The 17802-nt window shown below is 32.6% G+C and overlaps 1 protein-coding gene and 1 long non-coding RNA gene across 22 annotated transcripts in view; one reads left to right on the plus strand and one right to left on the minus strand.

The window, feature by feature from the left end:
* The window catches only part of LOC145279820 (otoferlin-like), a 1618966-nt gene that overhangs the window by 1339660 nt on the left and 261504 nt on the right, over nt 1–17802 (plus strand). The window lies entirely within an intron of this gene.
* LOC145279821 (uncharacterized) overlaps nt 1–17802 on the minus strand; it is a 46309-nt gene that overhangs the window by 27588 nt on the left and 919 nt on the right. Inside the window, exon 2 of the long non-coding RNA XR_013868461.1 lies at nt 10253–10353. This is a non-coding gene — a long non-coding RNA (uncharacterized LOC145279821). The remainder of the gene's footprint in view (nt 1–10252; nt 10354–17802) is intronic.

Genomic DNA, 17802 nt, shown 5'->3' on the forward strand with positions numbered 1-17802 from the left:
TCCACATGTCTGAATACTTTATATACCAAATTTCAAATCTGAAGATCAAACGTTCTTTGAGTAGATGAGTCGAGAACTGTCCTCTCTCTCTCCTCTCTTTTATAGATGTATAGATAGATTATTAGCGTATTAATAGCTAAAATCCTTCAACGTATTGCAAATAAAATATTTTACATCTATAAGAAAAGCGATACATTCCATCCACTACTAGAAATTGCCTCAGTGGTGGAGCGTCTGGATTCTGTCCCTTGTGTCCTGGTTTCCAATCTCTCTAGCTTTAGAGGCGTTGATAAGTATGATGAAACTGGAGTCTGTGGATACTTATATTTTAAATATATATGTCGCTTCAAATGTGAGGATATCACATTATAGAATTGAAAAATTATCCCTACGTAGCATTTGTCGCATTCATTCAACGTATCGCAGATAAAATATTTAACTGACATTATATATATATATATATATATATATATATATATATATATATATATGCATGCGTGTGTGTGTGTGTCATCCACATACAGTACTGTTTCGCTCTTTCACAGCTCATCACTGCGGCTAGACAGGCAACTACCTCAAGCCAGGATTGAAACCCTACGCATTACGTTAATCGGCGGTTGCTGCAAACAGAAATTAACACTGTTTAATCGCACGCGTATGAAAAAAAAAACACTGTGTATATATATATATATATATATATATATATATATGCAGCATTTAGACAATGATAATTTCTGTTTGCTTTTTATCTATCCTTTCCATTTGGCGTCCAATTATCTCAGGTTCTGTTCGAGCGTAAAAAGAAAGTCGACATAGCTGTTAATATTTTCGACTCTCATGAATCTTCATCAGATTAAAATTGATGAATTTATTGAGAAATTTGATAAGTGGCTTTGTTAGCTCAAATATATGTGAGGCGTATATAGGTAATGTTGGCATATATTTGGTAGAAAAAAAAACAGGTCGCCGATTTTTTTAGAACGCGTTCAACAAGTCCTAGAAATGATGTTTATAATAATGATTTCATGCAAACTGAAGAAATAATGTACCACCTTGTCATGAAGCTGTGAGGACTTCGAACTGATTCAATAGATTGCCAAGCATCGGTGAATAAACAGTTCTTGGAGGTCTCAAACCTGTAAGCTACCATGCGCACTGAACCGTTATTCGCAGTCAATTTATGGTTGGAGATGGAAATCTTCAAAAAGGTGGATTTCGCTGTTCAGTACAAAAAAAAAACTTGCCTTACAAACAATTATCTTCATAATTTATATATGAAGGAAGGATTTCGTTTAGGTTTTTACATAAAACGCAGCATTTATTTCCTTTCTGGCCGCTGTGTCCACACACACACACACACACACACACACACACATATATATATATATTATAAATACTGCCTCCACTTCTCTAATTATTTTTATTGTTTTTACAATAATGTTTCTGCCTCATCCCCCTTTCCTTGTCCTCCACCTCTGACTTTTAGAATAAGTATATCGTCATCAACCATATTCTCCATGAATTCTCTTACCTGGTTACAGCGCCATTTGGCGGGTAAGAGAAGGGGTGCTGGGTGCCACAGTGTCGTACAGCAAAATACTTTTACATCTTCATGTAAGTATCGCATTTCTTCATGGTAAGTAAACGAGGGGAAATTGTTCCTCCTCCTGCACCACCACCACAACCACCTTTTCTTCTCCATCTCCCCATCCCCGTTTTGCTGCGAAGGGCAGCTGGTCAGCGACCGTGCCAGGCTTTAACTTGAAACATTCATTATTGTTTGTGACTGTACGAGTCTAGGGGGCTCGAACCGACATGAAGATTCCAGAAAGACAAGAGGTCATTTGCTGCACGCTGCCTCGGGTTTCATGCTGCGCTAATCGACTGCGGCCAACTCTGTATCGCCCGGGGTTCCAGCATCGAAAGTATGCCATGAGCGGGCATGCCTGCCAGACGGTAGACCTAGTGGCAACCAACAGACTTATAAACTGACCCTTTCTGATCTTTGCTGACGAATGTGCTGCGGTCATCTGGCTTCGTTTTACTCGCCTTTGCTCTCTTTTGTTCATGCCCTGTATATATAGCTCTTCACTTTGAAATATTAAGTTTACAATAAATTATTATATATATATAATGGAAAAGTTAAATACCAAAACAATTCAAGATATTCCCAAAAGATTAAATAAAATAAAGTATATTTATTACCTCATTATATCTTTTGAATCCACAGAAAATAATGAATACTGTACATACGGACAAGCTCAATTGTTAACACGTTATATTAAACAGAGCTTCTACGTTCTATTTGTGTATTTACTCTTATTCGCTCCCAGACAATGCATAATTCCACGTGAACGTAAAAAGTTACTCTTCGATACTATATCTACAGGGACACTATGTAGGGAGTTGAGCAACGAGATGTCTATTCACATTACATTTAAATTTCCACATGTCGGTACAATCAGGGAAACAGGACCCGGAAGGAAATTCTCAAGTCTAGCAGACTCAGGAAAGAAACTATTTAAATGAAAGGCTTTTCAGCATCTAGGGACCTATACAGTGAAGAATTGGGATGTTGCTGCTTGTCGGGTTAGTCGAGGGTATTTACAGCGAGGAACACAAGTGTTACGAGTTCGTCATTGCACATTTCATTAAAATACTTGTAAAACAAGTAGAGGCATGCATCTTTGCGGGGAAAGGATAGTGATTAGAGCGTGGTTGGTAATAAAACTCTTTTTGGGACCTTGCCTGAGAGAGAGAGAGAGAGAGAGAGAGAGAGAGAGAGAGAGAGAGAGAGAGAGACTAACAGAAGATACACTACCCCAGATATGTAACAATACTCCATGTATGCCCGATGTTGTCATTGTAGAGCTGCAGGATACTGTCAGATACGAGTAATATTCTAGCACAGTAGAGAGAGCCCACTTTCTACGCAACAGCTTTGGCAATGTCTTAAAGGTATTTGTTCCAGCTCATGTTGCATGTAAATGTTAATCGAACAAAGACATCTCAGGCAGTAATCGATGGTTGATAATGTTTTTTTTTGTATCATTGTTAAATAAAAGATGTATAGCCTTCGCAGTATTAAACATTACCACCCATTTACGTCCCAATTCCAGTACGGACTGAAGGTTATTCTTTCATGTTTCAGTCATTGCCTTAGATATGTGCACATTCGTTTCCCCTAGTGTCTGTTATAGATCGTGATGCCATCAGCAAATATAATTGTCTCGAAGACAATTTTATCAGGGAGGTCATTTATGCATATTAGAAATAATAAATGTTCAAAGCTCGAACTCTGAGCACACCATTTTTATATCATTCAATTTAGACGTACAATTCGAGAACCACCTGTATTTTTCTCTTGTTTAAGGAGAACTTGATTATAAATTTACGTCATATTTATTTAAAACTGTATATATTATAATGAGTCTCTGGAAGTCAACAATGTTTAGCATGCATATATATATATATATGAGTAAACATTGTTAAATATTGATTTCTTTTATTAATCCCTATATATAATAAAAAAACGTTGCAGTTTTCCCCCCTCTTTATCAAAATATCGTAGGTTTACAAAAACAGATGCCACATACACATGTATTATGTCTACACTATTAGCAAATAGCTTATGTAACTACAGAACGACATTTTAGACACAATCATTCGTTATATACAACCCTAAATTTAATCCTAGGAGTGACATCATCACGATCGCAAAGATATACAATGGAAGTAGCTGTTTTTTCCACTCTAAATCAAAAGTACCACTCCTGCTTCCAGTCGACACCGGGAGGTGTTCTGCATTAGGGTCATATATGGGGGTTCCCCCTAATTTGCTGGCTCATATACACATACTATAATCTTTCCTTTTATCTACCCCCCCCGCAAAAAAAAAATAACGATTTCTCCCTCCTCACATTTCACCAAATCTCCGTGGCTGACAACTCGATATTTGGTTATTCTGAAATGAACGAAACCTCATTTAAAAAAGAACGCTATTGAGATTAAAACAAACATGGCTTCCCTGGTTAGATTAGGCAATCATTTCCTATTAAAATAAACCGATTACAAACTTTAAAAAAAAAATGAAACGAACTTCATTTTTACTATTACAAGAAAAGGTGTACTTCCCCTGTTATTATTTTAGTAAGAACAAATTACAATTTCGTTATATTTCTTACTAAAATAAAAGATAATTATTAATTCTTTTATTACTTAAATGTTTTCTTATTACTAAAATTACATGGTTAATTCTTACATTTTTTCCATGCATACCTTCTAATTACGTTAATTTCTTTACTTTATAAAAATACAATGTTGATTTCATCACGAAATTGTTTTATTAAAATTATATTTCTTTACGCAGACTTAAGTAAATGGTTTTACAATCATATATTGATACATTTGGATACAATAAATGTTTTGGTTTTCAAATATTGTGTGTTCGGAAAAATGTTCGTTTATGCCTTATTTGTCGTGTTATTTGAACAAGAAGAAATTGGAGATTTTAATTTTAATTTCGTTATATATTTATTTCATTTACAGTGAAAAAGAATCATAAAAAGGAATAATTATATTTTATTTTAGTAAGAAAGATAACGAAATAGTAATTCGTTTTTACTAAAATATTAACAGGGACGCATAAGAAAAAAGTTCGTTTCGTTTTGTTTTAGAGTTTCCGGTTCGGTTTTTAAGTTAGTGAAACATTTTTAATATAAACAAACTTTAAATCGGTAAAATTAATTTAATCACGCTATTATTTCACATGTGAAGATGTGATTAAAATTTAACTTAAAGAAACCAAAGTTTTAAAATGAGTAAATGTGTTTTATTTTATAATTTATAATTAAAAGCGTTGAACAATGCAAAGTCCAATTTTGGGTAATTATGTATTTTTAATACCGTGCTGAAATAATGTTTCATTTTTAAGGCCATTTTAGCTTGGGGGGGGGGAGAGTTTGTTTTGTAACTATTCTTCCGCCTCATGGTTGAATAAAAAAAATTATCGTGAAACTTGAATTTAACATGAAAACACTATTTACAAATAGCGCGGTACCAAAAATGCATAAGCACCAAATTTTTAAGTAGATATTGATCTCGGATGCATATGATGGCAAATTTTAAAGTAGATATTGATCTCGGGTGCATATGATGACAGAGCGCGAAACCATCTGCCATCATATGCACCTACTGCAACATAAAACCAAAACTTGGTGCTTCTGCATTTTTTTCGTACCGTGCTACTTTTAAATAGTTTTTCAGGTTCAATTCAAGTTTTACGATATCTTTGTTTTCTTTCTTACATTGTAAGGATGAAGCACGGCATAGTTACAAAACATCCTCCCCATGTAAACAATGGCTTTCAAAATATTAGCATTATTATTGTACCTATTTACTATGCCTCCCCACGGGACAGAGTTAGACACCAGGGTCGTTTTTTAACGTGGAGAAAAGGTACAAAAATAAAAATTGTCTCAGTCGTGAAGGATTTCTCCTCCACCGAAAGAGAACAAGAAAATGAAGTGCAGCATCTGAAGAACAGATACTACACTTTGATCTTGACCAAAAGGCCAAGCAACCTTGATTGTAGCACGGAACAAAAATACATAAGTACCCAACAGTTGAAAAACTTAATCTTGCATTATTCTTATTATTATCATTTGTTAAACAACGTGTATAGTTTAAATCAAAATATCATCGCATGATTACATTTTCGATAATAACATGATTAAATTTAACCCGTTTAAAGTTTAGGAGGCAGATTAAATTAAACCAAACTTTAGTGCTTGTGCATTTTTGAGATCGCGCTGTCTGTACATATTTTTTTACAGGTTAAAATCGAGTTTCAGGATATATTTTTTAATTCAATTGTAAGGTGGAAACACAGATTACTTACAAAACAGAATGCAGAGTATTTTACACACACAGGCTGATAGCCATTATTTAATCATTTTCTAAAAGCTCCATTAAACATTATTATATACTTATTAAAAAATAAAACCGCTGGTTAGGCTATTTTTGCAGTACAAACACGTTTCTTTTCTTCAAACTTAATATATTTAATATTTAACACATTGATTGTTAAAAATAACATGTACGTTTACTTTTAAGGTAGATATCGTCCCCGAAAACAAATATTGTTGGTGCTCTGTTTGACAATTAAATTTTATAAACATTGTCCAACAAAACTAAGCTCTTGGTTTAAGTCATTTCGAGGGCCGCAATGTCGTATGTTAGTTGGTGAACATTAGGTTAAAGCATATATATATATATTATTCCTTAATTGAATTTTTTATTTTTATTTTGAGATGAGCATTTTATGTTAATTTTATTTTTATTTCGGACTATTAAAAAAAAAAAACAACAACAACTAATAAAGATGAGACTAATAGTCCGAAATAAAAATAAAATTAACAGTAGGTTAACGCGTTTCCCTTTTTCGCGACCCCTTTTACAACTTTTGCTGCACGTTCGATCCTGACTTCAGCGGATATTTTTTTTTTATTATTTATTTATTTTTTATTTTTTTGCGAAAGGCAAATAGGTCTCAAACAAAAATATATTGTTTCTTTCTATTTCACCATTGTTTGTTATTTAAATAAACCGTTCTTTTACAGCTTACTTAAAAAGGGCACTTTCTTAAATACTGTTTACATTTATAGTTGGTAACGTACGGATGACTACAGCAATTTAGTTCCCTTTAAGTGACAAAGGGTTCGATAGTTTTTTGCCACCATAACTTCAGTCTTGCCAACAAAAATACCTTGCTCTGAACCATACCCTTAAAAATACCCTAAACCTTTTAGCAAATTTTGTGACAACCCCACCCCCAGGCAAAAAATGGGGTATCTATTCTGGAAGCAATTTTTAACATGAGGAGGTTGGGGGTTGGCCAACAACAAAAACAACAACAATTGCATTTTAAAGTTTTACGCAGTGGGGATGCATGCTACCACCGGGCAACGCCGGTTAACGAGTCCTGCTAGTTGATTATAATATTTAATATTTTAATTATGCAATAAACGTTATAATCTACAGAAATATATAGTCATATGAAAATATACTTATGGCAAGTAAGCTCCATAGAAATATTTGTCTCTCATTTTCGGGGAATATCATCAGAATTAGAACTTCTCCATTTGTTAAATACATTTCCTAGGGATTGCTTCATTCTTGGCTACAACAGTGTTCAAATCCAATATTAATGAATACTTGCCGTTCATTATTTTCAATACTCGAGTCTGAAATAACTGTTCATGCAACTGGCAGCTCATTTTCTTAGCATTTACACTCGATTAGCTTTTAGTCTTGATATGTGTTGACCCATTAATAAAAAATCCAGTATTTAAATAAATAAATTACATATTTTATAGAAAACACAATCACATGTGTAGTAATTTTCTTTTCTCTAATGAAATCTAAGATAGACAACTATTACGAGCGACTGAAGTAGGAACAGCTATGCAATAAAAAAAATACATGGCTAATACGAAAGACTGAAAAAAAATACATGGCTAATACGAAAGACTGAAAAAAATATATGGCTAATACGAAAGACTGAAAAAAAATATATGGCTAATACGAAAGACTGAAAAAAAATATATGGCTAATACGAAAGACTGAAAAAAAATACATGGCTAATACGAAAGACTGAAAAAAAAATACATGGCTAATACGAAAGACTGAAAAAAAATGCATGGCTAATACGAAAGACTGAAAAAAAATACATGGCTAATACGAAAGACTGAAAAAAAATACTTGGCTAATACGAAAGACTGGAAAAAAAAAGAAAAAAAAAAGAATACCTACGAATCTTTAAGATGATATTACGAGGGACTGAAATAGAAACAGCTATGCAATATAAAATAGATGAATATAACGAAGTCATCAGTACAAACATTGTGTAGATGCAGTGAAAAATTAATTTCCATGACATATAAAAGTAACGGAAATTAATATGGACTAAAGGAAGATGTCTAGTATGAAAATCAACTACTTTTCGTCCACAATGGTCAAGGTAAAAAGACTTTGGTTTACTCCTATGTTTTTGCTTTTTGTTTTTAATTCAATGTTCCATTTAATAAGTAAGCGATATAAAATAATTTAAAAAATATTATATGGAAAAGTCGGACGAAGGCGGAAAAAAACATAATACATGTCACATTTCAGCATCTTTGCATCAGTTACAAAAAATTGTTTTTTAATGTTTAATTTTGATTACAAATGGTAATATATATATATATATATATATATATATATATATATATATATATATATATATATATATACTAGCAAAGTTCCAACCTTAGCAGTTGACATTAATCTTGAAAAATAGTGCGCACCATTCCTAGGTGGGTGACCATCATTATGCCAGTTTTGGCTATGATCGATCCAGTTGTTTGAGTTGTAGGAGAGCTGTACACACACACACGAATGCTACTATTATATATATATATATATATATATATATATATATATATATAACCTATATATATATATATATATATATAGGTTATGTAGTAAACGTCGAGTGTTATGTTCAATGGATACTAGACGTTTCTATACATTTAATTCTATAGCATACCGAGATTATTAAAATATACTAGGCTACCCGTGACCCGTTGGGTCAGTATGTTATATTAGCTATGGAATTCATGTATGAGTGTGACACTTGTGACGTAAAGAAAATAGTTTGTTTTTTTTTGTGGTTTTTTTTTGACATAACAGAAACATTTCTATGAAAGTATATTAAAATGAAAAATCACGGACGGATCACTCAAACATGAAAAAAAATCTTCCCTGTTCGTGTAAAGTTACCTATTTTTCCGAATAATCGCTCAAAAATCGAAAATTAAACATGATTTTCCTACGAATCGAACGCCGACGAAAATCATTTAGCAGCAAAATCGCACATGAACCTACGGATGAGAAATATAAGAATAAAAAAGCCATATTGGAATCCTGCAAGTTATAGAAATTTAAAATCTAAAAAAAAAAAATTAATAAAACCTGAAGCAAAAAAATAAAACCTAAATAAAACCTAAATAAATAAAATAAAATAAAACTAATATTGAAACAGAATAGTAAATGTGTCAACCAATTCACCGTTCTCACACAACTATTTTGTATCTAGAAATGTAAACAAAAAATAAAAAGAAGGAATGAAGGAAAAGGGACGGGTAGAGAGTAGTAGTAGTAGTAGTAGTAGTAGTAGTAGTAGTAGTAGTAGTAGTAGTCTTGGCTTTACTACAATTGTCCTTATGTTTGTCAACGGATTAAATTTTTTTAGTTGTAAGAAAATAGCGATAGTATATTTGTAATAAAGAATAGTTTCAAAAGTCGCCCACTCTTCCATTCTTAAATAATGATTTCGAAATAATAACGTTGATATTTCAGTGCGCAGGTCAAAATCTGCAAAAGAAGCGATGTGTGTTTATTTGTTTACGTTTTTATGGGTTAATGTTTATGCACGCATGCGCAACCGAATGTCGTAAACCGGAAAGTGGGTTACATCACTCGTTACAAGGTCATTTGAGTTTTATAATTATATAGATTAATACGAACCCTCTTAAGTTAAAGGAATGGCGGGCTGCAAGTTTTGTTAATCGCGTGCATCGATGGAGAAGGAAATTGATATTTTTTTGTAAAATATTCGAATTAAGTCGCATTTTTGTCGTAAATTTGAGGATTCGTTTGTTTATGAGATTCGAACTTTATTTTCACTGATGTGATTGATTATGAGGAAAAAGTTGTATAGGACTTTACTTAATACAAAACACGAGTTCATTCTTGTGGCGCTGCCGCAGGTTGTTCCAAAGTCAATAGAATCTAGGCTATTTTTGAAATGGCGTTTGCCCATTCGACTAGTACCTGTGCAGTTCTAGGAGAGCCAACCCCCCAGACTTTGCTTTCTCTCTTCGAAAAAGGGTTAGTTTATTGCTCATCACGTGAGGCACCTCTACCGGGGAATGCCGAAGTGGCTGGCTATGCACTATTTTGCAGGTTAGACTGCTCCTCCTCGTAGAGGAGGGAGAGGCACTGAATTTTCAATTCCACTTTCTGACCCTTGACATTTCGCACTGTGGGAGAGAAATTCCGAAGATAACGTTTGACTTTGAAATATATTAATTTTAAACAATAAATATTGTTTATCCTTTATATTTGCGTTGTGATTGGCTTTCAAAAAAAAATATATAACACATACCTATTCATTTTAAACTATAATCAACGCGTCTATCTCGAAACTTACCTTAACTGAATCTTGTGTGACGACGCCCTCCTGTCATTTCAAAACAACACCGCCGAGGACAATATGCGGACTTTCTTTTAATAACTGACTTCCTTATCCAACTCCAAACCATGGCAAGAAAAAAGAAAAAATTATACAAAATTCTGAAGATGACGTTTGACTTTGAAACATTAATTTTAAACAATAAATATTTTTATGCTTCATATCTACGTTGTGATTGGCTTTCAAAAAATAATACATAAGTATTCATTATATATATATATATATATATATATATATATATATATATGTTGTTCAAAAAAAAAGTGGGTAGTTGCTAATGGAAACCTCAATGCAGAGTAGACCATACACAAGTTAAAAAAAAAAATCCAACAAAAACGTGGCCTAATGTCAATCGAAATTCATTTTAACCCAGAGCAGATTGTAATGAATTTAGAATGTGATTGGGATAAGTTTACGTTTCAATTTTGTCTTTTAACGTTTATAAATAATTCTTTATAGCTAGAGACACTGGAGTTTTATGCTTCCGCATGTGGCCATTCTTACCTGTCGGAAGATTCGAACTCATGTAAATGGATACCGTCGTCGGAATAAACAAACAAAAGAAATACAAATCCGACTCGGCATTTTTTTTTTTTTCAAATTGCAAATGAAATGCATTTATTCGTGTTTTTTTTTTAAACAACTCATTTCATTATACTGCAGAAGTCTTTTCGCACATACCTACTTCCTAAAAGTCTTTATTCCTCGGTTTGTCAGCACATTTCCGCCCTCGTATGCCCACGCCCATCTTGGCCGGCCCTCAACTACGAGGGGATTTTTTTTCTCTCCTTTTCTTGCGACGCAAGCTCGCGCACGCTTGCTAATTTGCATACGTGCTTTAACGGCTGCTACTGCTAATACCTTCGTCAGCCAGTTATTCTTCGACTGCTGATTCTCTCACATTCGTTCATACACGCTATGTTGCATTCAGTCACGAAGCCACCTTTGACTCCATTTGCTAAACCGTTACATTCAGGCTACCTTCAACTGTCACGAGAATTGAGGAAACTGAATGACCCATGAATGCGAAATTCGGGCGCATTCAGTAAACAGTTAAGACGGTTAAAACGAGCGAATTTGTGAACCTTGCATAAACGCGAGTTGACTGCTTTTTACATATAAGTATACGTGTGTGTGTATGCATGCCTGTATATGTACACTTCAGAAATATATTCGCATTAGCATATACAGAAATACAAGTTACACGTTTAAACAAATAGTTTTGCTTGGATATATATCATTTTTGTTGTCGTTCTTCTTTTTTTTTTGTTTTGTTTTTTTTAGTGTGTGTTTTTAACCTCTCTCGTGTGCGGAGGGCAGAGTGACTTGACTACTTGCACGGCCCATGAGGTCTTCTATGAATGTTGTGTGCAGTATAAGTAGATAACCTCAACCCCTAAAAAAGGGTTTGGGTTCGTGAATTAATTTAAAGAAAGAAAAGCTGTTGCATAACATAAAAACCCATTCATCTCACCGCGGGGTAAAACTTCAGGGACAAAAGTCAGGACAGCTTTGAGATAAGATTTCACGCATATATATATATATATATATATATATATATATATATATATATATATATATATATATATATATATATATATATATATAAGGAGATTAGAATAATAGTCTAAAGAGCTAAGTGTATTTCAATGTAATAGTGAAATTACTAGTTTAATTAAAATACAGGAAATGCTCGTTGTAATTTAGATATATAATAAGCTCGATAGTTAAATGTCCTAGAGCTAATTCAATATTAAGTAATGTGATTTATAATTTAAAAGTTTTAAAATTTTTTAAATTTAACAATCAAAATTTAATTAAATTAAAAATCAGTTTCATAAGAAGGAACAACAACAAAGTCAATTATCTGTACGATCGTTTCGGAAATCCGTGCTTTTTATTTGTGGTATACATGAAGTCACGTAGAATAATTATACATAGTTTTTTTGGTAAGCACGGTCTCCTCATCAGCAAATTTAGGAGGATTTCTATTGAATTGAAAAGACACCAAAAATAAACCTAGCATTAAAAGTAAGGCAGATGAATCTGAAAAATTGAAGTAAAAGGTTTGGATATAAAATTTATAAGAAAATTAATAAGAAAATTTGTATAGGTTAGAGATAGAAATGAGTAGAGAAAATATATATATTTTTGAATTTACATAATAAATTTGATTTAAAAATATATAGATATATAATTACCTTTTGGTTTTTCTTTTTTTGAAATCAGGAACTGTATTTAAAGTAGTCATTTAGATGTTTGCTATAGCTTTTTATTTTATTGAATGATGAATTTTAAAAGGGCGACGCTCGTGCAGTAAATTGTTTCCGTTAGCGTATTTTGATTTAGAGACGCTACAGTTAATATCTATAGAGAGAGAGTTGTTTTTTTTTTGTTTTTGTTTTTTTTTATATATATATAACAAGGTAGTTGCATCCACAGGGGAAAATTGTGTATCTCTAAGAGTGTTAAAAATATTTTCATAATTAGAACTTTTAAAATGTTATAAAGATTTTTTATTCATACAAATATTTTTTTTTTTTACATTTTAAAAACATGATTCAGCCAGATACAAAAAGTGAGACATTAGCAAGCCTAAACGCCTATTATATATGTCCGAAAAGTTATTTCTGTACCAAAATAAAAATCAGGAGAAAAGATTCTTTGTCACATATGTTGGTGAGGTTCGAAAATGTTTACACGTTAAATTGTCAAGAAAACGGGTAAGGAATTCAAAGGGAATGTAAAAAAATTAAGTTGTTTCATTGCTATTATGCAAAGGGAAATTACTAACAAAGTACTTATCAGTGGAGGTAAATAAGATTTTTAATATATATATATATATATATATATATATCGTATTAAGACAAAGATAACACTCTTAATGCTGAAATGTCAAATAAACTTTCTCTCTAGTTAACTTTGCATTCCAATAATATATATACAGACTAGCAGGCCACCCGGCATTGCCGGTCGTAAAATACACTTAAATATGATATTTTGATTAATGCAGATTTCGTATGTATTATCATATTATGTCGGACCCAATATATTGTATAAGTTTAAAAACATAAAAAAAAAGGAATGACTCGTCCGCCACCAACGAGAATCGAACCAAAACGTTCAGCTTACGATTTATTGTTTCTTTTGACATTAATGCCTGAGCTATGAAGACGTGCTTGCTACAAGGCTAAAAATTTAAAACATGGACCAATAGCTATTACGTTGCACATGCATATTCGTAATGCCGTTGTTCGACCTTCAACTGGCAAATTTCATTTTTTTTTTTCACATTTTAACCGATTTGCTCGGCTAAAACCGCATGGATTCAAATACCCTATATATAAGTTTCATGTCTGTAGAGCAAAATCTAACAGAGGAGTGTGGTAGGCAAAATTTTTAAAACAAATATGTATACGCATACATAAATATATATAGAAAGAGGTTTTATTTACTAAAATAAATTACGCAAGTATAAATCAAGTAGGATATCTGCATGAATATAATTATACGTAATAGTTAACTAAAAATGATCATCTCATACGAAAACCGAAAAAAAAAAACTAATAGGAAATTAATTAGAATAAATGTTGGAAAGAATATGCAAATTAGCTAGATCTTTTGCACATAAATGCAATTCCAAGACCTAGATATAACAAAATTGTACTTTTTTTTTGTACAAAGGGTTTTTAATATGAATATCAATGCCCAAAAGAAAAAAATTATAGGAGTAGATAAGAATAATTATTAAGCTACGTTGATTCTTTAGAGAGAAATTAAAGATTCAAATTTACACCCGTGGCTATATTGTTCTATCTCTCTATTTAGAAGATCGGGACACTGTATAGATCTTATTACTTGCGATTACAATTAAATATGAGATGCATTTTTCTCACATTTGAAAGCTTGGGTGTTCCAACCGGCGGTGCGGTATGTCATGCATACTGACTGCTGTGTCGTTCGCAGGGAGTTACGTATTTTGATTTTTTTGTTTCATTTTACTTCAGTCGAAGTTCTCAGAAATCAAAGGTCCCACAACCTGGGGCTAACACTTGAAGTCTATATGAGATACATAGATATTCGAATGTTCCATTAAAGTTCTTTATCTCTTAAGCACTGAGTTAGTAAAGAAATTGAGAATATAATTTTCCTCTCCCCAATTAACCATTTTTATACGTTGTATATCTTTCATGTTGGTCTCATGGTCTTACTGGGTTCCAGGACAAGAATTTATCTAGTCTGGTGGAGTACCCAGCTTCGTGCTATTACTTGAGATAATATCACTTGGAGAAGGTGCACCATTCCTCGGAAAAGCTGTGGGGTAGCCGTAGTGAGGAGATTTTATTTGGGCTGTGAATACCATATGATTTTGAAAATTTGGTCAGGGTTTACTTCTATGGAAAAAGTATCCTCGTGCCAGATTGTTCTGACAAACCTCTGTACAGAGTGACCTTAGACACTCGAGGACAGTGTCTTGTAGGCATTCAAGTTCTCTCAAGTTGACTGTGTGGTCATATGCGTGTGTGACAAAACATTCCGGTTTCGAATCTTGGCGTAAATACACTTGCTACTTTTAGCTACGCAGATGAATCGTCGATGACAAAGCAACTGTCTATAGTTGACTCATCATTTTGGGGGGATAACCTGGCACAAAATGGTGACATCATCAACTTAGAGAGAGTTAGTGGGGGAGGGGGCTGAAACTATGACCCAAAAAGTCACGGGTTGTGTTGTCTACTAGGGATCTAGTATACATATATAAAAATAAAACCACTTCAACAACGAGACAGATCCGATTTTAGACAGGATACCTTTCACGCAAAGTGTTCAATATCCTTCCAGATAGAGCTTCAAAACAAATGTATAATCAAACGAGTGGAGATGTTGAAACTATGCGAGTACATTTTTGATGAGCGGAAATACCATGAAACTACAGTTAAGCGTTAATTCAAGACGCATTTATTATTAACCAGCTGTATTTTACTAGGTATTGTCTAGGTAACGACATATTGCCGGGAAGAGGTGCTAGAGAAAATAGCTAAAATATATTAAAAGTTACATCTTATTTCGGAATAGACGACACTTCTCAACCTTGTTACTACTCCGCTCCTAGAATGTGGATGAAAAGGTTTTATTCCGGAAGGCATACATGTTGTATCGGTTGAAACAAACCAGACCTTTATTTCTTTATATTATTTGAACTATTATTCTCATTTAAAAAAGACAACAATAACAACAAAAAACAATCAAGATGAGAATAATAGTTCAAAAAATAATTATCAATCCTCCTCTCAAAAATATACATTCATTAAACAAAAATGTGTTCCCTGGAAATACATCAATTACCATTTTCTATTATTGACTCACTTTAAAAGTACATATGAGGTTGTTATCGTTATATACAATTGTGTGTGTATGTGTATGTTACCCACATAAAAGAAAGGTTCGATAATGCACGTGAAATCTAGATATGTATACTAATGAAAATTTACTGGGAAGGCAATGGAAGTGCACCTCTTATTGACTCGGGTTTATTTTACTACTGGCGCAAGGCACACGTACGTAACGTAGTAGTCGTTTTTCTTGGGAAAACCAACAACTGCACAATCTAGAAGCAACTTGACCGGGAAGATTCTTGCCATTTGAAGCGTTAAGTTTCTCCTGACGAGACAAAAATGTGCGAGTTAAAAATTCAGGTTAAAATAAAAATCTTTTAATTAGAAAGCAACAAGACTGACTATCGAACGTGCGGTTGAAATCGAACATGTGGGAAAAATAGACCTTTTCGTAATCATTTATTTTAAGTACATTTATGTTCGTATATTCTTTGATGTAACATTTGTTGTGTTTTATTACATTATAAATTGTATAAACACAAATAAAAAGCAGAATCAGTTGTGAATATTGGAGTTTGTACATTATAAATTATTGATGAAATTCTTGATAGTTTATAATATTTGTATGATTGGATATTTTAATCGAAGTAATTCATCATAAAAAAGTTTCAGTTGAGTAAAAGAAATTGACCATTGATTTGTTTTGTTGTTGTTTTTTATTTTCTATTTTATAATAGCTAAAGGTTTTCTTAGTATTTTATCATCTAGTCGTGCTAGTGTCAAAGATCTTCCTGACTCTCACGCCATGTCGTTTTATTCTCTATCACACTATGTAGGTCTACATAGGTGCAATGTGAATCATTTGCTAGTTGCCTGATGTAGGTTTTAATGTGGTCTGCCCATTGTACAATATGCCTGTTCATACACCCACAAAAGAACATCACTAACGATTTCATCTTTAGCAATTCAGCAGTAACCAGTAAATTTAGTTATTTTCTCTCTGATCAGATGAAAGTGCCCTACAGTTTAATATATATTATGTTAGCTATTTCAAGCTTCTGAGAGAATTCCCAATTCTCCAGTCTATAATTAATATTAATGCGTATTCATCTGTACATAAATAAATATGGCTTCCTTCCGTCACTCAAAAATTAGCGAATAAAAATTTTGTCAGGGAGCTAGATAAAGGAATATAGTGATTTTAAATATTAGGGGGAAGTGACAAATTAACAATTCAGTCAACGCTGGCCAACTGAATGAATTTTGGGGTAAAAAACGGATATAAATTTAATAAAATCCATCAGTATAAGTTTAAACATAAAATTACAGACGTAATTCTATGTTTTTCATTTAAATATTAGAATAAACACTGGCGAAGCATATTTTTGTTGTTTTAACGTCATTTTTGCTGGAGGATATATATATATATATATATATATATATATATATATATATATATATATATATATATATATTAGTGTTCGGACGATGAATTGGGAATCGGAAAAATCGGAATATTTGGGGGTATCGGAAAAATTGGTGCCTATTTTCCGATGCCAAAACGATTTATTGTCTTTATTTATTTGTTTTTGGTTTAAAGCAACATCTTCCATTGTTGGTAATAATGATTAAATAATAAATATTTATTGGTTTTAAAATACAGTAAAGCTTAAACCGATAGATTATCTATATATCTATAAAAGTGAAAGTGTCTGTGTGTGTGTGTCTGTGTACATTTCCATACGCAATAACTCTGTCAATTTTAAGTCTACAGACTCGAAATTTGATATACAGGGTACTGAGATTTGGGAAAATCGATGTGATCGGATTTCGGCCAGATATTTGGCGATTAAGGGGTCAAAGTTCAACGATTTGACTTTTGAGAACTCTACCAAACTCCTCCGACAATTTTTGGTCTAAACACTTGAAATTTTAGATATAGGTTTCTTGGACATGGATCTAACTTAATAACTTGATTTGAGCCCAAAAGAATAAATTTTAAGGGATCAAATTAAAAAAAAAATTGACCTTTTTTTGTGTGTGTGTATTTTTTTTTTTGTTTTGTTTTTTGCTCAGCATAGCCCTCCAAATACCCGAGCAACGCCGGGCCGAAATGCTAGTTCTTTATAAGTACATTTTAGGAAAATATCTGCATATTTAACATTTTTTTTT

This window comes from Euprymna scolopes, chromosome 7 (assembly GCF_053919585.1).
Source record: "Euprymna scolopes isolate OS-2025 chromosome 7, ASM5391958v1, whole genome shotgun sequence".
Classification (NCBI taxonomy): Eukaryota; Metazoa; Mollusca; class Cephalopoda; order Sepiida; family Sepiolidae; genus Euprymna; species Euprymna scolopes.